Source organism: Petaurus breviceps, unplaced genomic scaffold (genome assembly GCF_028583685.1).
Source record: "Petaurus breviceps papuanus isolate PSGF00001 unplaced genomic scaffold, PetGlider_PUasm1.0 77, whole genome shotgun sequence".
NCBI classification, from domain to species: Eukaryota; Metazoa; Chordata; class Mammalia; order Diprotodontia; family Petauridae; genus Petaurus; species Petaurus breviceps.
The window spans coordinates 20,057,800-20,081,302 of record NW_027186492.1 but is presented as its reverse complement, the minus strand read 5'-3'; the positions used below and the strand labels follow the sequence as shown (position 1 = coordinate 20,081,302).

Genomic DNA, 23,503 nt, shown 5'->3' with positions numbered 1-23,503 from the left:
TCTTAAATTTTTAGTTTTTGCTTATGACCACATAGAAAGTATCATAGAGGAATCTTCTCCCTCTCCCTTTACTTCCAGAGAATCTAAAAGTGGAAAAGCGAATTTTTTAAACACAAAATAAGTTAGATAATATAGAATAAAAAAAAACTTGATATAATTGATAGCCAGGAAGGTGCTGGTGACAATATTTAGACAAGAAATGAAGTTATTTATTTATTTTCCAGACTTCCTTCATTTCTTTCTTGGTTTTCTCCCTAGAAGTCAATGTCTTTGCTATAGTGTCCTTGCTATGGTAGAGGAAGAGTAACATTAGTTATTAGCAATATTAGCTGTCTGTTTTGTTTTTCCCAAATTCTTGAAAATTGTGATGATAAATACACTATTTTGGCCAAAATATGGTTGTAGAGCAAATCCTAGAGATGTATTTCTATGTTGACTTTCTAAGGATTGAGATTATCCAATCATAGAAAAGATGGTCTCAACTAGTAATGTGCTCCTTTCACAGAAGGTATTGACAAGAAGAGATTGGATATCATCAATCTGGGATAGCAGTTAATTAGATGATTTCCAAAGTACCTTCCAACTTAAAGAATTCATGATTCTTTGATGAGTTTTGACAACTCAAATATTCCAATTAGAACATCTATTAAAATAGAAAACCCTAAATTCAATCTTTTTGCTTCTTACTCTGACCCTTATATGTTCTACTTCTGATGTTTACTTTCTCCTAACCTAAACCATCTTTCATCATTAATGAATTTAAAAAACGTTTTCCTCCTTGTGGAGTCAGTTTTCATCAGAGTATTGAAGGGTACAGGTCATTAAAAAAAGGGTCTAGGATCCCTGCAATAGATATTGGTGCCAAAGTATTCAAGTTACAGTAACATACATTTTCAGGCACAATCATCTTATTGGATAATTTTAATTGTTTTGGAGTACATATTTTGTGCGATGATTGGGTACTTACTAGAAAGTAATTATTATGCTGAAAATATATAAATTTAGATTTAAAAAGAAAAGGCAAAGTATATGGTTCAATTTCTACCCCTGTTTCTATTTCTCTCATTTAGGGGAAGTTTATCTGAATGATTCAAAGTGACTTTTTACAAGATTTGGTACCTTATTTCTTCTCTATACTTTAAAACCATATAACACAACAAAACCTGTTTTAAACATACAAATAGTATAGGTTCATAGGATCATAGAATTAGAACTTGAAGATATATTACAGGCCATTAAATCCAACCATATGATAATACAGATGAGTAAACTGAGGCAAACAGGGTTAAATGTCTTGCCCAGGTCACACAGCTAGTAAGTGTTTGAGGTAGAAATTGAGCCCAGGTTTATGACTCCAAGTCCAGTATACCACCCACTATACTGTACTGGTTTCTTCACTGTATGATACAAAATGATGAAGAACCATAGGTGCATGCTCATCTGCCCTAAACCTGAAAAACAGTATCAAGTCAGGCTTTAAGGACACAGCTTTAATTAATATACATGCATTGTAGTTAAACTCTCATGTCTCTTTTCTTTTTGGTTGTATTTAATACTCAAAAGTAATTCAAAAGTTTTGCCTTACTTGAGATAACAATTCAATAAATTAAACAGTTTAATCAAATAAGAAAAAAAAAACTGAATTAACATTCTTCCACAAACACTAGTTGCGTTATTCAAGACAAATCATTCTTTATGCTCTGTGTCAGTTTCCTCATCTCTAAAATGGGGAGATAACACCTACATCCCAAGTTTATTGTGAAAACCAAATGAAATAAACTGTAGAAGACCCTTTGCAAACCCATGAAGTAATATATAAATATTAGCAATCACATTTGGGGGCAGCTAGGTGGAAAAGTGTATAAAACACTGGAGTTGGAATCAGGAGGAGTCATCTTCCTAAGTTCAAATCTGGTCTCAGGTAGTTACTAGCTGTGTGACCCTGGGCAAGTCACTTAACACTGTTTGCCTCAGTTTCCTCATCTGTAAAATGAGGTGGAAAAGGAAATTGCACGCCATTCCATTATCTCTGTGAAGAACACCCCAAAATGGGTTACAAATAATTGAACTACTGAATAAAATCTCCTTCTTATTATTAAATTGTTTTTAACTAATAGTTGACTAATTGAGTTACTTGTATGTTATACCCCTCAAAATGATTGGTACAAGATCATTTCCTTAGAGAAGGCAAAGGAAGATAAAGAGGGAAAACAAAACAAACAAAAATGGGGTCCTGCTATGTTATTTATATTATCTATTATTACAGAGAGTGGATTAGAGGGCACTGCCCTGTAGATAAAATGTATCTCCATGGAATTGTCCTTACTATCACATGCATTCACTGATTCTCTCTCTTGCACTCAAGTATTTACCACAGTGCAAAGGTTGACAAATGAGGTAACTTTTTTGCTGATACTTTAATAATCAGTCTAAGTCATTCCCTCTTACATACCAAGGGGAGCTTCCAGAAGTTTAACAGATGTATAGGTGACATGATTGTCACTCAGAGCCATAGATTTAGAGAATCCTTACTAACCACTGTGATCTGGGAATTTCTTTCTTTCCTGTTACTTTGTGTGAATTTCATATGTATCCCTAATAGACTGTGCCACAAAATCTGGGCTTCTAGGCAGATCACCCTACCACATATGTATACCCAGGCGGATGAAGATTTCTGTAGTCAATGATCTGTCAATTCATGTGCATCCATAAGGGAGAGTTCCTTAGGGAGTGGGGTGAGAGAAGGGAAGCTGGTGGAGTTTTCTAGTTTTTCACAACTGGAAGACAGGTAAAAGTGACTTTAGATTCTTATAAAGAGTAGATTATATTCAACAAATTTTTAACCTTCCCCAAAGTTCCTCTTCTAAATGATAAACTCAAAGAAATAAGCATTTAGTAAATTCAGTCAATATGGTAAAACAAACAAACAAACAAAACCCTAATTTTCATGCAAATATGTGTTTATGGAGAAATGTTTCATGTATGTTTGTTCCAGGAACATAGTTTGTATTCTCTTAGCCTAGAACTTTAGGAACTATAGAACACAGTAAAATAACAACAATGCTAGAAAGCTGATGTTTACACAGTGCTTAAAGATTTGCAAATCATTTTATATACATTATCTCATCTGGTCCTCCCAACAAATGTGTGATATCAGTGTTGTTATCCCATTTTAGAGATGAGGAAAGTGAGCCTGAGAAAAGTTATGTCACTTGCCCAAGTTCATGTAGAATGGTAAGTGTCTGAGGTAGAATTTTGACCTAGGTTTTCCTGACTCCAAGTCCAACCCTCTCTATCCATTACAACAGGTAGGAAGAAAAAAGGGGGCATATATGAGTGTGCTAATCATCAAATAATGAGAGGTACAATGCAAATGAGCCCATAGATTTTGCCTACCATCATATAAATCCAAAGACAGAACCAAGATACCTGGGCAGTGGGGAGGGGGTAAGAAAAGATCTGGATAATGTTACTCTAGAAAACATAGAATATTAGTAACTGAATGAAGCATTCCTTCCCACGGGTAACTAAAGCCATCATCTCATAGGATACTGGTGTTCAACTGATTATGAATTGAAGGACCAAAGATTAGGTACTTCACTTAGAATCTGGGTATTTTAATCAAAGGAGTCATTCTTCCTTACTATTTTCTTGGTAATGCATTGTGCCTAAGAAGAATTCCTACCAACCAGCAAGAACTGGCAGTCTATTACCCTTAATTCCCATCACATTAGCTGGTTAATAATGTTTATATTACTTTTATGATCATTTGAGATTTATTATTCCCATTTCATCATATTAAATTAACACAGTGTTTTGTACTTATATTTTCTTTAACTCATTTTTCTAGTTAGATATTATGGATGTTCCCTTTCAGTTAATAACTAGACTTTTAGACCGTTTGGTGTATTTGCTTGTTCCTTGGTCTAACTGACAGGTAAAAGAAGAAAGAAGTCTCTTTGAAAGAGGACAACATAGCTGGTGTTGTAAGGATAAGAGAAAAATAAAGTTCTTTCCTTTCTTTTGTCCCCCTTATTTCCTAAATCATCCTTGCCTTGTTCTTGTCTTTGCAGACTAGGCTGTTGCATGCAGTATCTGTTGAGCATGTAAAGTCTCCTTACAATACCAGCATTCAGACCCAAGATGATTTTTTAAGCTATAAAAAATACATTACTCCTGGAAAAAAATTAAAGAGTTTAATGGAGAATAAAATACTCTACTTTGCAACTCATGATGGAGAGGGTAGATGGACTGAACAAAAAAAATGTAATAAATCTGTGTAATTTGCTCTGCCCTTGGAAGAATCACCCTCTATTGGAAACAGAAGCTATTAAGTCTTTAAACTCCCAGAGTCCTCCCCATTTTTCATCAAAAGCCAGCACATGTAAAGCACAAAGCAGGAAGCTTGCACCATGAACTGGATCATTGGCACCTTGCTAATTGTACTGCTGATTCTATCAACATCATTAAGTACCTTCAAAAACACCGTGACATTGAAAACACTTTGGTCTCAGCACAGGACCTGAAGAAAGGCAAGCCAGGCTTGTAGAAACAAAAGGTCTAAGAGGAGGCGAGTCAACTGGGTCAGGACAGTGAAGGGAAGTGATACTGACCTTGTCCTACTCAAAAGCCTGGCCTGGAAGCCAGGATGTTTGAATAGTTACTTGGATGATGAACACATAATTGCCCAACTTTGAAATGCATCCACCTGTCTAGGGAAACAAAGACTGAATAGTACTGTACAGAAAGCTGGAAAGTGAAAGAGACCATGCTTTCTATATTATCTATCTATCCATCTGTAGCGCTCACTCCCTTGTTCTCTCTCTATCTCTGTTTATCTCTGTATTCCTATTTCTTTCTATAGATTTTACTCTATCAATCCATCTATCTCATTCTCTCTCCCTCTGTATATCTCTTTATCTCCTTTTCTTTTCCTCTAGTATTATTTCATCCTCTCTCTCTCTCTCTCTATATATATATATATATACATATGCATATACATATATATATAGTGTGTGTGTTTATGTGTGTATGTGTGTATATATATATGCGTGTCTCCATCTACCTGTCTTTTTATTTATCTTGATATCTAGAAATAGGTACATATATACATATATATATTTATAGATATCTAGTTCTAGCTAGCTAGATAACAAATACTTGAAATACTAGGAGCAAATTATTATCCTGTTACCTTTATTCTTGATTAGATAATAAATAAGGAATCATAGGTTAGTGGATAGAGTGTTAGACAGAATTAGGAATGCCAGGGTTCAAATCCCATTTCATAATTTAATTAAATGAACATTTATTAAACTCCTATTTTGTGCTAGATACTCTACTAGCACTGGAAATACAAAATTAAAAAAAAAGATAAACAGCACCTGTCTTCAAGAAGTTTATATTCTACCTTTGACCCAGCAATACCACTCCTAGGGTTATATCCCAAAGAGATCATAGAAGTGGGAGGAAGACCCATATGTACAAAAATGTTTATAGCAGCTCTTTTTGTCATGGCAAAGAATTAGAAATTAAGGGGGTGCCCATCAATTGGGGAATGGCTGAACAAGTTGTTCATGTATGTTATGCATGTTACTGAATACTGTTGTGCTATAAGAAACAAGGAGCAGATGGACTTCATATTTACCTGGAGAGGCTTATATGAACTGATGCTGAGTGAGAAGAGTAGATCCAGGAGAAATTTGTACACAATTACAGACCCACCATATGTGTGATGACCAACTTTGATAGACTGGACTCTTCTCAGCAACGCAGTGGTATAAGTCGATCCCAAAAGACTCATGATGGAGAGAAATGTGAACATCCAGAGAAAGAACTAGAAAGAACTGAGTTTATATCCAGATTGAAGCAAACTACCTGATCTTTTTCCTTTTCTTGTTTGCTTTTATGTCCTCTCTAACATTTTTCATTCCATCTGATACAATCCGTCTTTATAACATGACTAATGTATAATGCGAAAATATTTACAGATCCTATACTTGACTGTATGCCACCATGGTGGGGAGAGGAGGGAGGGGGACAAAATGTGAAACTCAAGGAATTGTGGAATTGAATCTTGTCAAGTAAAAGTAAACAAACAAATTAATAAAAAAAATTTTTAAAGAAGTTTACATTCTATTGGGGTATAGGAGAACAACAGAATTGAAGCTTACAAGTGAATTGAAAATATATGTGAAACAAATATAAAATCAATCAGTGAGGGGAAGCTGTAAAAACTGGGGGCATTAGAAAAGGACTTGTCTGAAGTAGCTCTTAAGCTGAGCCTTGAAATGAAGGCAGGGAAATTAAATATAGAGGTGAGGAGAAAAATAATTTCAGCATAAGGGAGGAACTTATGCAAGGGTCATGGGATGGAAACATTATAGTCAGCTTAATCAGTAGGAAGAGCTCAGACATTGAAGAAATCACTTTTATGATAAGATTATTCACCCTAACAAACTTGTTTTAAGCACTACATACCACTTATCACTACAACTAATTGGATCGTTTAGTGGAATTCATGTATTAAATACTACATATAAGACACTATTTGGGTTGCACTCATAGAGTAATATCAAGTTTTTAGTGGTAGGAATTTCTTAAAGCAATGAACAATAATAACTCATATTGACATAACATTTTAACAGCTAGAAAACTCTTTGTCCAGCAAGGTTGTGGAAGAGAGGTCCACTAGACTTTTAGGAAATATGGGTACCTGTCCCAATTCTGCCCTAATTTGATCTGTGACCTTAGGAATCACTGGACTTAGAACAGAAAGAGGCTTTTCATTTTATAGATGAGGTTGCATGACATGCCCAAGACCATAATTAGTAGTAGAACCAGGATTTGAATCTAAGTCCTATGATTCCAGATCTCATGTTCCTTCCACTTAATCACCTCTCTGAGCTTCACTTCATCACTGGCAAAATAAGAAGGTGATGAACAAGAGAATTTCTAGTTTTCCTTCACTTACCCTTATTCTAACATCTATGATAACCATCAAACTAGAAAACAGAAAGAAGACAAAAATTGTACCACCTCCATCATCATCATCATCATCAATATTAGATGATGACACTGATAGACAACTTACTGAAGGTGGCACAGAATATAGAGGACTTACAGTCAGGAAAATCTGAGTCCAAATTGGGCCTCCGATACTTACTAAATGGTCTTACCACAGACAAGTCACTTAATGTTTGTTTGTCTTATTTTTTCTCAATTGTAAAATGGGGGTCATAGTAGTGCCAATCACGAAGGGTTGTGAGGATCAAAAAAGATATTTGTAAAGTGCTTAACAAACCTAGCACATAGTAGGTGCATAATACGTGCCTGTTTCTTCTCTTATTTATCATCATCATGGTCACCATCATTGTCATCATCATGGCTAGCATTTATATAGCCCCTTAAGGTTTACAAAGTGCTTTACATATGTTATCTCATTTGATCCTATACAATTCCTTTCTTGATTACTCCCCTTTGCCCACTAGAAGCTAGCACCCCATCTTTTTGTTTCAGAAAAAAAGCTATCTGGCATTTATTTTTTATAAACATAGGTACATGTGCTGCTCCATCTAAGAGAATGTAAGCTCTATGAAAGCAGGGGCTTTTAAAAAATAATTGTCTTTGGATTCTTCAATGTCTATCACCTAGTAGATGCTAGGTGATAATAATAAATAGGTGATGTCCCTGGAAAAGAATTGGTATCACTGCTGCCTGAAATATGAGAAATTTAGAAGACATATCAGGAAGTCATGCAGGGAATGAAAGGAAGCCCTATTGTAACCATCCTTGCTCTGCAACCATGTTTGGGTCCAAAAGCTTTGGAAGAAGAGGCATTGAGGTTATACCTTCAAATAAATCCAAGTTCTGAAAAGGTCCTTTCCATCTGTGCTGCTTCCCTTAGGTCTACAGGGAAATGTCAGCCAGAGCTGACTACCTGTGGGCGATCTTTATCACTAAAACATTCACAGGAATGCAAGCACTTTGGAATAAAGACCATTTCATTCTTTAGATTTGTATCTCTAGGACCTAACACAATATCTGGCATACACTAGACACTTAATAATTGTCTGTTCCTTGAGTGATCTATGAATTTTTCTTCCAAATATTGAATGAAGATGGGGGGGAGAGAGGGAGAAAAACAGAGACAGAGACAGAGAGAGAGAGAGACAGAGAGACAGAGAGAGAGACAAAGAAAGAGACAGAGAGAAAGAGACAGACAGAGAGAGACAGAGACAGAGAGAGATGGATGGACTCACAGTTAGAAAGACCTGGTTCTAAGTCCTGCCTTTGACAATATAACCTGTATCACCTTGAACAAGTCACTTTTCTTTTTTCATTACTGCCCACAACCCCAGCCACACGACCTCTTTAAAATTAGAAGTTGAAGAAAACTTTTTAATCTACCAATGAAATCGAAAGCCAAAGTCCAGACATGACACTAATGGAAACAATGTAGCATAGTAGGTAGAATGCCATATCTAATTCATTCAAGTGGACCTAGGTTGAAATGCTACCTCTGATACTTACTAGTTATGCAACAATGGGCAAATCTCTTAATCTCTATGTATCTCAGGCAACTGTGTCAAAGATGGGTTGTCATCAATATAAGTGAAGGAGATTTCCCAACTGAGATTTCCACAGGCTGATAAAGTCATAGTAGATCCTTTGTATGCATGTTCATTTTTAATATGTAACATGGTAAAGTGAACTGGGAGCTGAAAGACCCAAGCTTTAGACATCCTCTTCCATTAGTGATCTGTATGATTTCAAGCAAATCACAACCCCTCTGGGCCACAGTAAACTCATCTATAAAACTATGGGTTTGTCTGGCTGGGCTCTAAGGATCTTTTCAAGATCTGATCTTTCATAATTTAAAATGATACACTTTATCTTTAAGCTTGATAGTGGATTGTAGCAACACTCACTCTTTAGTCTCCTTGAACAGTAAAAGAAAAAAAAATCATTCCAGGAGCACCAGATGTCTGCAAGGTAGGGGACTCTCCTTTCTTTCTCTCCTCACCTACTGGTGAGAGTGAATAAGATGGGGGTTAATTGAAAGGGCTAACTCACAGGAAGTCCTTCTTCCCCTTTTGCTCCTAGTCACTCTGGTACTCACAAGGAAGGGGTCAGGGGAAGGGAGAAGCTGCCATCCCCCTTCTGAGCTCTAGAAACCTTCATCAGCATTGTATTAGGAATGATTGCTTAGTGATTGAGGGCAAAGGCGCTAAAGTACAAATGCCATCCTGTACTGAGCAAGTCTTAAGCAGAAGGGTTACAGAAAGGCACATCCAAACTCCAATTTTATGTGGCTTCTCTTCTCTATCTCCTGAGGCCAAATTGTGCCCTTGGATGCACACAAACACCTCCTATCTAAATGACTCACTGTCGGAGGCTTGCTCCAAGCCTATTAGATTATCATCATGTCATCTTTGTTTTTGGCAATGCTCAAGCAGCACCTCCAGAACCAGCTTTATTTGAGCTCTGTTTTCATACCTAAAAGCTTGGATCTGTAAAACAAACACCCAAACATTTATAGACATCTTTATATCACTCCAAATTGTTGTGATTAGTGTACACACTTTGAATATTATTACTTAAGCAACCTCCAGCTGACGTTAAAAAGTAACACTTTGGAACAAGGCACTCTCCAAATGTTCTATTAAGGATGCTGTTTATTTATATCAGCGTATAGAAAAGTACAGCTGCACAAAACATAAATCAATGTCAAAAGTAAAAGGCATTAAAATTCATAAGGTTCATTTTCCGACATCCAGAGCAAACTGTAGCTGAGAGTTTGTCACAGAGGTAACATCGGCAATAAAATTATATAACTGCTGATGTCACAGTCTTAGAGGTTCACTCAAAGGCATCTAAATTTTTATGGTTTCATTTTGCTTATTTTTTTAAATGAACATATATTACTCTTAATTTTGTTCCTCACGATACCTAGAAGACTTAAATCTAAGAACATTAAAAGAGAAGAAATAGCCTGCAGTCCATAGAGTTTTAGCCAATGTGAACAAAATCTACATATGCATCATTTTTTGCTCTTAGTCAGGAGAACAACATAGAAATGAAGGTCGACTTAATGCCTATTAAGGGAAACAGTATATTTTAAAGCAGAATGCGGAAGGCTTATTACTAAGTAAGGAAGAAATAAAAAACCAGTCATGCAAATGCTAATATTCATTCATAGGGCTTGTTATCATGTTGTTATTCTGTTTTTCTTCCATTTTTACAAGGTCTTAGATCTGCAGTCCTCTGACCAATGTGATTGTGGAAATTGCTGCATACTTGGAAATTCAGTCATTTGGGGAACATAGGTATTATTATCTAATGGTTTCATTTGCTCCCTATTTAGATTCTGAACTCCTTATAGAGGCAAGGACTTTCCTCTGTGGACAACTGTTATCAGCACACCATTAGCTAACCTGTGGTCCAAGTAGCCTATTGCTTAAAGCACAAATTAAAGTGAGGTAAAATCCAAGAACAGGTGTGGAGTAGTTAATGAGATGAATAGAACAATGGCTGAAGCAAAGCATACCCAACCAAATAACACCACCAACACCTAGTGATTTAAAAAGGCTAAATGTGTATTTTTCCTTGTACTAAACAGTATTTATAAAGCACCTACTATGTGCCAGGCACTGTGCTAAACTCTGGGTTCACAAAGAGAGACAGAAGGCAGTCTAGCCCTAAAGGAGTTTCCAATCTAATGAAACAGCATGTAAACAAATATATAGGAAGTAGGCTGTAGGGGTGGAGCCAAGATGGCAGAATAAAAGCAGGAACTTATTTGAGTTCCTGCTCCAACCAACTCCAATAGCTGTAAAAAGTGACTCTAAACAAATTTTAGTGCTACAGAACCCACAAAGTGACAGAGAGAAACAAATCTCCCACTGAAGGCAGCCTGGAAGGCTGACAAGAAAGGTAAATCACACCAAGATGGGAACAGAGTGCAGTCCCATGTGAGTCGCACCAGCCTAGATACACAACACAGACCAGCCAGAGCAGACTTCAAGGGACTGATTCACTGGCAGCTGTGATGGTTTCCAGATTTCTCAACCCATAAGTGCCAAAGAGAAAGTAAAAGGTCAGTGTGGATCTCTGTTGATCCCAAATGAGAGAAGAGTGCGGTATAGCCCCTACCCCAGGGCATCAGAGGTGGCAAAGGCAGCTGCTGCAACTGCTGCCTCATGGCTGCCACCTGAGCTCCAGGCCTACAGATAATAGGGGGTCCAAGAGACCATCCAGAGAGTAATTGCTCTTGCTTTGACCTGCTTGGATGTGGGTCACAGTCTTGGGTGGTGATCCTGGGGTGAGGAAGCCTAGCATAACAAAGTTTGTGGCAGCTATAGAGAGGGCATCTTCCTCAAAGATCTGAGGCAGGTGCCTGGAAGAAGCTCTGACTACAGCTGTGCAAAACCTCTACTCTGGAAGCAGAATTTTATCATGGCAAAGAGTTCAAAAGTCAAGTAATTGGCTGACAAGATGAGCAAACAGAGGAAACAAAATCAAACTATAGAATCATTTTTGCTGGGGCAAAGATGATCAAAACATACAGCCAGAAGAGAGCAACGTCAAAACTCCTGCATCAAAAGCCTCAAGAAAAATATGAATAGGTTGCAGGCCATGGAGGAGCTCAAGAAGGATTTTGAGACTCAAGTAAGAGAAGTAGAGGAAAAATTGGGAAGAGAAATGAGAAAGATGCAAGAAAATCATGAAAAGCAAGTCATCCTCCTGCTAAAGAAGACCCCCCAAAATACTGAAGAAAATAACACCTTAAAAAATAGATGAACTCAAATGAAAAAAGAGGCCCAAATCACCAATGAAGAGAACAAAGCCTTAAAAAGCCAAATTTGCCAGATAGAAAAGAAATTTCAAAACTCACTGAAGAAAATAATTCATTCAAAATTAGATTGGAGCAAATGGAAGCTAATGACTTTATGAGAAATCAAGATAAAATATAAAACAGATTCAAACAAATGAAAAAATAGAAGGCAATGTGAAATATCTCAATGGAAAAACCACTGACCTGGAAAATAGATACAGGAGAGATAATTTAAAAATTATTGGCCTACCTGAAAGCCATGATCAAAATAAGAGCTTAGACATTATCTTTCAAGAAATTATCGAGCAAAACTGCCCTGATATCCTAGTACCAGAGGGACAAATAGAAATTGAAAGAATTTGTCAGTTCTTTGCTATAACAAAGAGAATTACCATGAATTAATTTTTAATATGCCTGTTTTTTCCTTCTTAGAAATCAAATGCCAGTCTCATCTAGAGAAAGAACTATGGAGTTAGAATGCAGAATGAAGCAGACTATTTTCTTTTTTGTTTTATTTTTTTCTTTTTCATTTTTTTCCCATTCGTTATAATTTTTCTATGTGACATGACTGATGTGGAAAAAAAAAGTGTTTAATAGGAATGTATGTGTACAACCCATATCAAATTGCAAGTCATCTTGGGAAGGAGGGGTGAGGGAGGGGGAGAAAATTTAAAACTTATGGAAGTGAATGTTGAAAACTGAAAATAAATATATATATTTTTTAAGAAACCAATGTTTATTTTTCAATCAGCATTTTACCAACCTATTTGAGCGTCTGGGTTTTAAGACCACTCTGGTAGTTCCTACCCACTCAGTGGCCTGAGCAGTAGGAGCTGCAGAGCAGTCCTCAGTAGCTGGCTGAGCACTCCAGTCTTCGGTGGGGAACTGCTGAATGGGCACAGATGGCACCTGTACTCCCTCAGACCAATCAGCCACCTCTGGTTGAGTAGCAGTAAATTCTGGGGCGGGTCCAGACCATTTATCCTGAAGCTCCTCCTTTGTCACTGCCTTCTCAGCTGCAGCCTGCTCTTCCTTTTCAATCTCCTCTGGATCCCTGTAGAAGTAAAGATCAGGCATAACCTCCCACGGGTGTTCCCGGGAGATGGTACCACGCATCCGCAGGACTTCACGGGCCAGCATTCACCACATCAGACCCACTGAGTGAGCTCCCTTGTTGTTACATGGAATGGCAATGTCCACATAGTGAAGTGGGGAGTCTGTGTTGCACAGGGCAATGGTCGCGAGGTTAACATAGGATGCTTCAGTCAGAGGCTGGTGATCTGCCCTAGGATCAGTGACCACCAAAAGGCGAGGCTCCCTGAAAGCTGCCTGGATCTGGTTAGTGAAGGTGCCCAGTGTGAAACATCCAGCAATAGGTGTGGCGCCAGTGGCAGCAGCAAATTTCAGAACAGCTCGCTGGCCAGTGTTCCTGGATGAGATGACACTAACATCGGCTGGGTTTTCAATAGAAACAATGGCACGAGCTGCCAGCAGAAGTTTTTCCCAAGTCCTCTTCAAATTAATGATGTAGATGCCGTCACTCTTTCTTTTGTGGATATGCTGTTCCATCTGGAAGTCCAGACTGGTACCTCCCAAATGGGTTCCTGCAGCCAGGAACTTGAGGATATCCTCCTCCTTCATTTGCAGGACATCTAGGGATCCGGACACCGCAAAAGTTTCCCTTTAAAGTTATGATGGAAACCAAGAACAACGCCGTATGGAACCCTGTTTGGGGCAGCGTGGAAAAGGTAAATAATTTAATTAAAAAAAATAAATCTCTGGAGTTATAAGGCTAGGACTTGTGTCACTGGGTCAAAGGGTATGTACAGTTTAATAATTTTTGGTATATAGTTCCACTTTCCTTTCCATGAATGACTGGACCAATACACAGCTTTACCAATGCATTAGTAGGCACGTTTTCCTGGGCGCCCTTTAGCAATTACCATTTTCTTTATTTCTTTTTTTTTTTTGCCATAGTTACTCATTTGATGGACAGGAGATGGAGAAACCTTTATATTACATGAGGAAATTAAGACACAGTTAAGTGATTTGTTCAAGTTCATACAGGTAAAATGAGAGCCATGACTTGAACCCATGTCTTCAAGATCCAAAATCTAGTGTTCTTCCAAAATCAATTCAATTTCACCATTTTCTCTAGTTCTGTCAATTATTCCTAGAATTATTAATATTCAGTTTAGATGGTGGATAGGAAAATAGAGTCACAGATTAAAGAGACAAGAGTTTGCCAGGGGAAATGATGTAGTAGTTATCCAAGAACAGAATGTAATCTACTCTTAAGTACTTATACTGTGTCATCTGTATCTTATCCAAGTTCAATGCCTGGTACACAAGATGTTTACTAAATACTTGTCCATTGATTGATATCTAGTAAAACACTGAAGTGACAAACTGTGTAGTTAAAGCTGAGTATTGGAAGAATATGCATGCTTTAAAGAAAAAAAGGCTATTAAAAAAAAGGTTTAGTGAATGACAAAACTTGGGAAAGATATGAGAACAAGAGACTATGGTCAGAATTTTAAAGTTCTGGATCACAGAGGTGGCATAATTCCAAGACGGCTAGGAAAAAAAAAAAATATGTTCATGTTAATGTGTTGTTGAAATGGGTGGGAGAAAGTATCCTTGCAATTGATGTACATGAGGGACTGAGAGATCAGGTTTAAAGATAAATGATCAGTATGAATATCCACACATATGCATACAGACATGCATATGGATATGTATAATGGATAGTATGTTCAATGGGGAGGATTGTTAGCCAGGCATTAAATTCATTGAAAATGTTGACAGAATGACCTGGAGGTCAGTAGATGACAGCAACACAGATGGAAAAAAGTAGCACAAATAGATTGAATAGACCTTGACAGCATGAAGGTCATTGAGCGAGGGTGGTGCAGGAATATCCTGAAAGCAACAGTAGGGAGCAAGGATCATAACCATCCCCCTTGAAGAGAAGGAACTGTATAGAGCAGTCACCAAATTGTTTTCACAATGGACAATTGGATTAAATCTCCCTCTTTTTGAAAAGGAGGGCCCATTGGCTATGTTCAATTCACCTGGGATTTAAAGAGACATTAACCTAAGAAACTGTGTGATACCTGACAAATACCAATGACACATCTATAGAATAAAATGATATTGAAAAGAAATGAGTGTCTTGTGCATATCATGGATGGTGAAATGTCACAACTCAGATTGAGAGTCCTTGGGTTTTTTCACTAGCTTAGGGGCCCCAAAAGAGAAAGTCAAGAAATGTCCTAATTGCTGCCAGTATATTATATAATCCCATAACTAAGATGGATTGATCAAAGGAGCCTCTAATTCATTTGATAAGATTACAAAGTGTGGACCTTTATCTGAAGAGTGACTCTCATAGAAGAAGTCATGGGGAAAAAAAACACAGAGAACACTTCTGATTTGTTCCTAGGTACCAGGGCTGCCTCTGCTATGATTGGCAAGGGATCTGTGATAGTAATGGCAATTAAAGATTCCCCTGTATTGGCTTGGTTTTCAAATTGATTGTGTTAAAACCCAGAGCTTGTTAATCCCACCTGTGGGATGGACTTGTTGATGTGAAAAGAAAGTCCTGAACTGGGAGGAGCTGGTGACGTAGATTTGGAGAGATAAGAGAGAGGCGGAAGATCTTTTTGGAAGCAGCACCTCGTGGAGAGAGAGAGAGACTAAAAGAATTGCTGGTGGCCGCTTTGAATTGCCCTGGACTTTTGAGACCTGCCCCCTGAGCTGCCAAGGACTGAGGAGACATGGCTGTTTTGCTGGTACTTTGTCTGTCTGTTTTGATGTTATTTTGCCAGATTTGTCCACTGGTGAAAGACTGTCCTGTTGAAGAAGTCCTGGAACCTGGCATTTGGTTAAGAAGGCCTGAGACTGTCCTGCAGACAGAGAGTGAATACTGTCCACTGGTGAGGGACAGTACTGTTGTTGCAGGGGTCTGGAGACTGTCCGGCAGACAGAATGAATACTGTCCACTGGTGAAGGACAGTGCTGTTGTTGCAGGGGTCTGGGAGCCTTTCTGTTGGTTCAGAAGCCCTGAAGAAGGATTTTCTTGTTGTATGTTTACAGAAATCCTGGGAGAGGGCTTTGCTAATGTGTTCAGGGGTTCTAGGACTGTTCTACAGACAGAGGATAAATTCATGAAGGGACTGGCAATGTATCTTATGGCCTTGCTAAGCCTTGTCTCCCCAGGAACTAAGATTGCTGAGAACTTGCCTTGTGTCAAGATGAAGAAAAGACCTCCATTTGGGTATTAAGTGCTGTGTTTAAACTTGATGTAACTCTGGGGTAGATTCAATTGTGATCCAGGGGTGGGGAACTTTTGACCTTATTGTGCTCTGTGATTGACAAATGAAGGTACTTTACCTATGTTTGGAAACTAATCTCCATTTGAGAAGAGGGGTTTTGTGGTGGACCAAATGAAGGTATAGCCTAGGGGTGGAGAAGTATTTAGAACAGGGACTTTGTAATTGATTGAATGATTGGAAGGTCCTGGGGTGGGGTAGTACTTGGAGATTATTTAATCACACTTAGTAAATGCTGTATTTTGAATGATGTCATGTTTTAATCTTCTCTGTTCTTGGTTGGTCACTGAATAAAATGGAGAGCACCTATGCTGGTATTCTGAACCTTGGGAAGTTGCCTTTCCTTGGAATTACATTACAGGATCACAAGGGGGAACAAATTTTATTTGATCTATAAAAGTGATATGTAAATCAGCTTGGATGCCTTTCCTCATCACCTTTCTTCTTTCTCTCCCTTGCTCTTCCAGAGCAGTAGTTCAAATGGGAGCAAAAAAGAACATTTATCCCTTCTCACCCTTTAGGAGAAGACAGAATAATCTCCTGGAGAAGTACACAGTGAAATGGTTTTCTCATTTTGCTTTCCTGAATACAGGTCAGAGAATAGAATCATCATAGTAGATTGCCAATCTCTGTGGTTGTCTTGTGAGTAATCCCAAATTTTATAGTTCCTTAATTGAAAATTTCCTGAACTCATCTATTCAGGTATCTGGGTTCCTGGAAGGAAAAGTGTGTTTCTTAGAGAAAGAAGAAAAAAGAAACAGGATTTCTGTTGATGTAGGATTCAAATTATGTTACTGGTACTTGGTGGGGAGGGGAAGGCAGAGAGATGGTATAGTAAAAAGAAATCTGGACTTTACCAACAATAAAAAACTATTGCACTCAGGCACTCAGATGATGCAGTTCCAATTTAATCAACAGCTATCACTTATGTAAGTAGACATGGAGGCATCCAGGGGTGCACTGTGTGCAGTTGTTTACCTTCTGGTGGAAATCTAAACAATGAATTGGTACTCCAAAGTAGTATCTGAGGAGTGCATGGGACTATGTGGAAAGAGGGATTCATTAGAACAACAAATAGTCATCCCTTTAGAAAACACAAACTCAGATCCCTTCTGGAGGGACCTGACTATATTTATGTTTTATGATTACTCTTTATGGGTTCCTGTGATTCCTTGGCATCTTATGCATTTTCCATATAGTGAAATAAAGTCTGTCATATATAGTTATATTGTATATTCAGTGCATGTATAGAAATAGGGAACCTATTGCCCCCATTTGGGGGAAAGGATGCACAAATCCTATTTAAGCTCTGTCCAAAAGACATTCAAGGAGTAAATCTCTGGGGCAGTGACAATAAACCAAGAGAGAAATTGATCCTTTGTAAAGTACTCAAGATCAGATTGCATCTATGTGAGCCCAGAATCCTTGGAGTTGGGGTGGGGGGGGGGGGGAAGGAAGATTGGATCACAGGTGAAAATAATGGTTCTCAGTGTCTTTTCCCTCAGGGCTTTTCAGAGTCATGGACCCAAGCATAGTAAACTAGAGCTGAGTTTATAATATATTCAAATAGAGTGTGCCCTTTTCTGGAAGGAGACAAAACATTTTCATTTAGAAAAAAAATATGTACTGGACATACTTCTGCTATTTATGGGTGCTACAATGTATGTATATATATATACACACACATATATATATACATGTATAGATATATATATACATATATGTATACACATACACGTGTGTGTATACACAGTATCCCAAAGATCTTAGTGCAGTTTTCATCTTAATTTAAACCTGAGACCATTTTTGGAGCTGTGTATATGTCTGTCTGTGTGGCTGGAAATTATGTATTGTGCTGAGAATTACAACTGGAAAATAACTGTCTCCATACAACCCATCTATGAAATTTCCCTCTTTGAAAAATATAGGAGGAAATTGTAGCAGTTGGAGTAGGTAGAAAGCAGAAAAGGGCTTTCTCCATTTAGCTCATGGCTCTTTCTGGATTTGCTTTGCATTCATTAATGCATTCTTTTTCTCCTTCTCTCAGACTATCATATAACTACAGACAAAATGGCCCCTTGGCACTAAATGCAGATTTCTTGCTTACCTGGGTACATCCTGAAACTGTAGGACACACCAGAGCAGTGTGCAAAGGGAATATAAGGACACAAGGCTTAACTTGAATGCCCAGTCATTGACGGAAGAATCACAGAGGCAGTGAAGTTTATCCCTAGCTGTTTGGAGACTAGCCTGAACTGGAACAGAATGTTATGCATACAAATGTGTTAAAAATGGCTGAATCTGTGTAGGAGTAAATAAGAATTTGCCCCAGCCTGCTTGATATCCAGTCACATGATCTGCAGGTCTCCCCTTGCAAGATAGAGTAGAAAATGGAAGCAATTTTCTAGGTAATGGAGTCAAAAGCTAATTTTATGAGAGAGAGAGAGAGAGAGAGAGAGAGAGACTGGCTACCTTTTTATACTTAAAAAAAAAAAGAAATGGACTTAGGATACATGCACCCCATAATGAATATTTTGTTAAATTAGTTCCCTTTTACTGAATTACACCCTGCCCCCCCCCCCATTTTCTCTTCTCTCACACTAAATTAAGGATTATCTGGAAGATTATTCTAGACCCAATTAGGTACCTGGTTACCTGGATACAACATTATTGCCGAATGAATAAGAATAAGAAAAATGTATTGAATTTAAAAAGGGGGGAAAGATAAGATTTACTAACTATCCTATGCCCTACAAATTTGAGAGTTATGAGTGCATGCTCTCACTGCAGATTACTTTTAGTACCATATTTCTGAATGTTTATTCATGGTATTTCAGAGAAATGTGTCAGTAAACACTGACAAAAATTAAAACTATCCCCAGTACACATAATCCTCATACATATGATTGGGGGTGACTGCAGGTCAGCTAGCCTTGGTATCCATTTGGCATCATCTTTACCCTCAAACCGTTCATCCCTCTCTTAGGAAGGAAGAACTGATGCTGGTTTATACTTCCTTATGCTGTTAAACATTGCTCTATTCATTTCTGAACATAAAGTAACACAATGATTTATTGCAGCCCTCCTTCACTATCCCACTATTTTTTTCCTCCCTGCTATCCTGCCACTGTGGGGTTACAAGCCCATTCCCCTCCTCATTATTTAAGATGATAATAATAATATAACAAGAAAGTACTGTTAGCTATTTCTTTCAGAAAGGCATTTTTGAATGTTGGCTCTCATTGTTTCTGAGTAATATGTCAGTAAATACTTGTACGAAGGCTCTTACTTCCCTCTAAAACTGAACCAAACAGTTCTACTTCTATTAAGTAACCCCACTAAAAATTCAAGCTTCAAGGCTTCTGTGCTTCCTACAAAGTGGGAGTAGAAGCACCCAGAGGCCTATTCCCCAAACAAGACCCTGCTGGAGATTTTGTTTTTGCTCAGTTATTCAGGGTTTTTCCCTCTAGGATAGTACCAGAAGATAGCTACTAGCACTAAAGAATTGAGCTTTCTCTGCAGCCTACAAGAGAACTAACAGAGTTTGTTATCTGTATGTAACCAAACCCCCCCTGGGATTCTAATCAACTAAGCTGGAAGGCACTTGGGGCTCAAGTTGGAATGAGTTAAGGGACTAAGGGCAAAAGAAGGGAGCCAGAATGATATCAAATCATCCTCTTAAGGAAAACAACAAAAACATTTTCAAACGTATCTAAAAACTTCCCAGCAGTCTGTGTCTACTCTTTTATATCCATAGTGCTTATCTATAACTGTAAAAAATAATAGGCAAATTCTTCCAGTTCATATTATAGATTGTTAGGTTGAAAGCCACTAAACTGGAAGAATGAGGAGTCTGGCCTTGACACACATGGGACTTGGATTAGATGGGGAGGAGGCTAGAATATAGGCCACCCTAGAGAAATGTCATGGGCAGCTTCCTGGGCAAAGGATTACAAGGATCATGAAAATGGTTCCCCCTCTCCCCAAAAGTAGTATTTGGGGGAAAAGTAAGTTTTTTTTTCTAATATGGTTAAGGATTTGTTTTAGCCTCAATATTAGGAAATTTCAAGGATAGATGAGAAATATCAGCCATGACATTCATATGAAACCAGCACCTAGTATCATTTAAGTACTGTTCCAGATACAGCCATAACATCTTCAGGGCAGGGAAGGCTCATAGTGTGGAAGACAGGTCCATCAATAAACCAGGAAAACAATATATACCATGGCTAAGAAAATATAAGTGCAAATAACAACAACAAAACAATCACAAATGAATGCTGTGAAATTATAATGACCAAACCTGACCCAAAAGAAGAGATAGGAGACTTCACCTCCCTTCCTTCTTTGCAGAGGTGTGAGACCATGAATGTAGAATATTATGTTCAATGTTGGACTTGACTGATGTGTTACTTAGTTTTGCCAAGTTGAATTTTATTTATTTATTTTTTATTCTTTATTATAAAGGATACCTCTTTGGGGTAGGGGAAATGTATTAAGAAATGTTTGTTGTTGTTTAGTCATTTTTCAGTCATATCCAACTCTTCATGACCCAAGTTCATGTTTTCTTGGCAAAGATATTGGAGGGGTTTGCCATTTCCTTCTCCAGCTCATTTGACAGATGAGGAAACTGAGGCAAACAGGTTTAATCGATGTGCCCAGGGTCACACAGCTAGTAAGTGTCTGAGGTCAGATTTGCACTCAAGAAGACTCATCTTTCTGACTCCAGACCTGATACTCTATCCACTGCACCACCTAATTACCTACTGAAATGTAGGTAATAGAAAAACAAAATAATTTTAAATTAAAAGGAGAAAAAAATGAACCAATTATAAGATTGATGCTTATTTCTTGGGGAATGGTTAAACAAATTCTGGACTAAAAATACAATGGAATATTTCTGTGTCCTAAGAAGCAATAAATATATTGACTTGAGAGAAGCATGGGAAGACACTAACTGATATAAAGTAAGCAGAACCTTCTTGATATGATGATTTGAGGCAGGGATTCACAAATGAAATAGTAAGCCTCGAGATGTATGTATTACCATTGAGTTAGGCATATATTATAGAGGAGAGAATGATCTTGTGAATTAACAGAGAACAGAAGAATGACAAAGTGAAAAAAACTCTTGAAACTGCTATTTCAAATTATTTTCCTAAGCATGACTCCATACTTAAAAATATCAGATTGGTGCTTAAACTTATTCATTCCATGATGCAATGAAACAGAAGCAGGCTATTATCATTTATCAATCTAGCTATCATCTCCTAAGTCCTAAGAAGAGAAGAGGCATTTTCATTCAATTTAATAAAAATTTTTCCCTCCTGGAGAAATGAAACTAAAAATGAAAGTATTTCTGTCCTCAAGGAGTTGACATTCTAGTGATAGACTTTAACACATAATACAGAGAAGTAAATACAAGATATTGTTTTTCAATCCCAAAAATCCTTATACTCTTTCTGGGCAAATTTCACTTCATATACGATTCAATCTTCCTGTAAACAACAGCATTATTATCCGAGCAATTACTTCTTTAATACATTGTTGCAATTATTAATTGACTTTTTAGGAAATCTTGGGGGCATCTTCATAGGCAGCAATCTTGGAAATATTTTCTAAATAAATATAGATATAGATTCAAGATACACAATTGTATTTTTTTTTTATTAGTCAAGACTTCAGTCTTTCTGTAGCTCTTAGTGATATTAGCTGCAGGGTTCTTCTGGTCCTGTATGTCTTTTTCTTACTCTTTCCTTTTTTCTTATTACTTTGAGAAAAAAAACAATTCTGAAATTTCCATTCCTCTACCTGACCATAGAATAGGTACTATTAGAAAAAAAAAATAGTTGACTAGTATCAGGCAGCTTAGTCTTAGTTAATAGAACATTAAATTTGGGGCAGAGTCAAGATGGCAGAGCAGAAGTAGGACTTCCGCCAGGCTCCGGCTTGCACCTCCCCCAATTAATGTAAAAGGGGACTCTGAACAAATTTTGGAGCTACAGAACCCACAAAATGACACAGAGAAGCTAACCTCCTGCTGAGGAAAACCCAGCAGGCCGGCAGGAATCGGCCAGGGCAGTGCTCTGGGAGCCAAGCCCAGAAAGGCTCAACTCAAAGATTTTAGCCCCCAGGGTGGGCATGACCAACCACCAGCTGGAGGGACTTCAGATCACCAGCAGCTGTGGCGGCTTCCAGAATTATCAACACATTGATGCTAGTTACAGGCCATAGAGGACCTAAAGAAGCAAATAAGAGAAGTGGAGGAAAAATTGGGAATAGAAATGAGAACAAAGTAATGAATTGAGAGTCAACAGCTGGACTGAGGAAAACAACACCTTAAAAAAGTAGACTAAATCAAATGGCAAAAGAGGCTCAAAAAGGCAATGAAAAGATTCAGAATGCCTTAAAAAGCCAAATTTGCCAGATGGAAAAAGAATCTCTAAAGCTCACTGAGAAGAATAATTCCTTCAGAATTGGATTGGAACAAATGGAAGCTAGCGACTTTATGAGAAATCAAGATGCTGTTAAACAGATCAAAACAAATGAAAGAATAGAAGGCAATGTGAAATATCTCATGGGAAAAACCACTGACCTGGAAAATAGATCCAGGAGAGATAATTTAAAAATTATTGGACTACCTGAAAGCCATGATCAAAGAAAGAACCTAGAAATCATCCACGAAGAAATTCTCAAGGAAAACTGCCCTGATGTTTTAGAACCAGAGGGCAAAATAGAGGTTGAAATAATCTACTGATCATCTCCTGAAAAAGATCCCCAAAAGAAAACCCCTAGGAATATTATAGCCAGGTTCTGTAATTCCCAGATAAAGGAGAAAATATTACAAGCAGGCAGGAAGAAACAATTTGAATACTGTGGAAACACAATCAGGATAACACAGGAACTGGCAGCTTCTACACTGAGGGATCGAAGGGCTTGGAATATGATATTCCAGAGGTCAAAAGAGCTAGGATTAAAACCAAAAATCACCCACTCAGCAAAACTGTGTATCATGTTTCAGGGGAAAATATAGTCATTCAATGGAATAGAGGACTTTCAAGCATTCTTGATGAAAAAACCAGAGTTGAATAGAAAATTTGACATTCAGATACAAGAAGCAAGAGAAACATGAAAAAGTAAACAGGGAAAAAAATCATAAGGGAGTTATCAAAGTTGAATTATTTACATTCCAACATGGAAATATGATAATTGTAACTGATGAAACTTTTCTTAGTATGAAAATAGTTGAAGGTAATAGAAATATATATATATATATATGTCTATATAGGAGGTTATATGGACATATGAATACATATGTGAATGTGCATATATG

General features: G+C 37.7%; 1 pseudogene; it reads right to left on the bottom strand.

Moving 5' to 3' along the window:
* Positions 1-12,583: 12,583 nt before the first annotated feature.
* Positions 12,584-22,313, bottom strand: LOC138175284 (small ribosomal subunit protein uS2-like; annotated as a pseudogene).
* Positions 22,314-23,503: the final 1,190 nt, after the last annotated feature.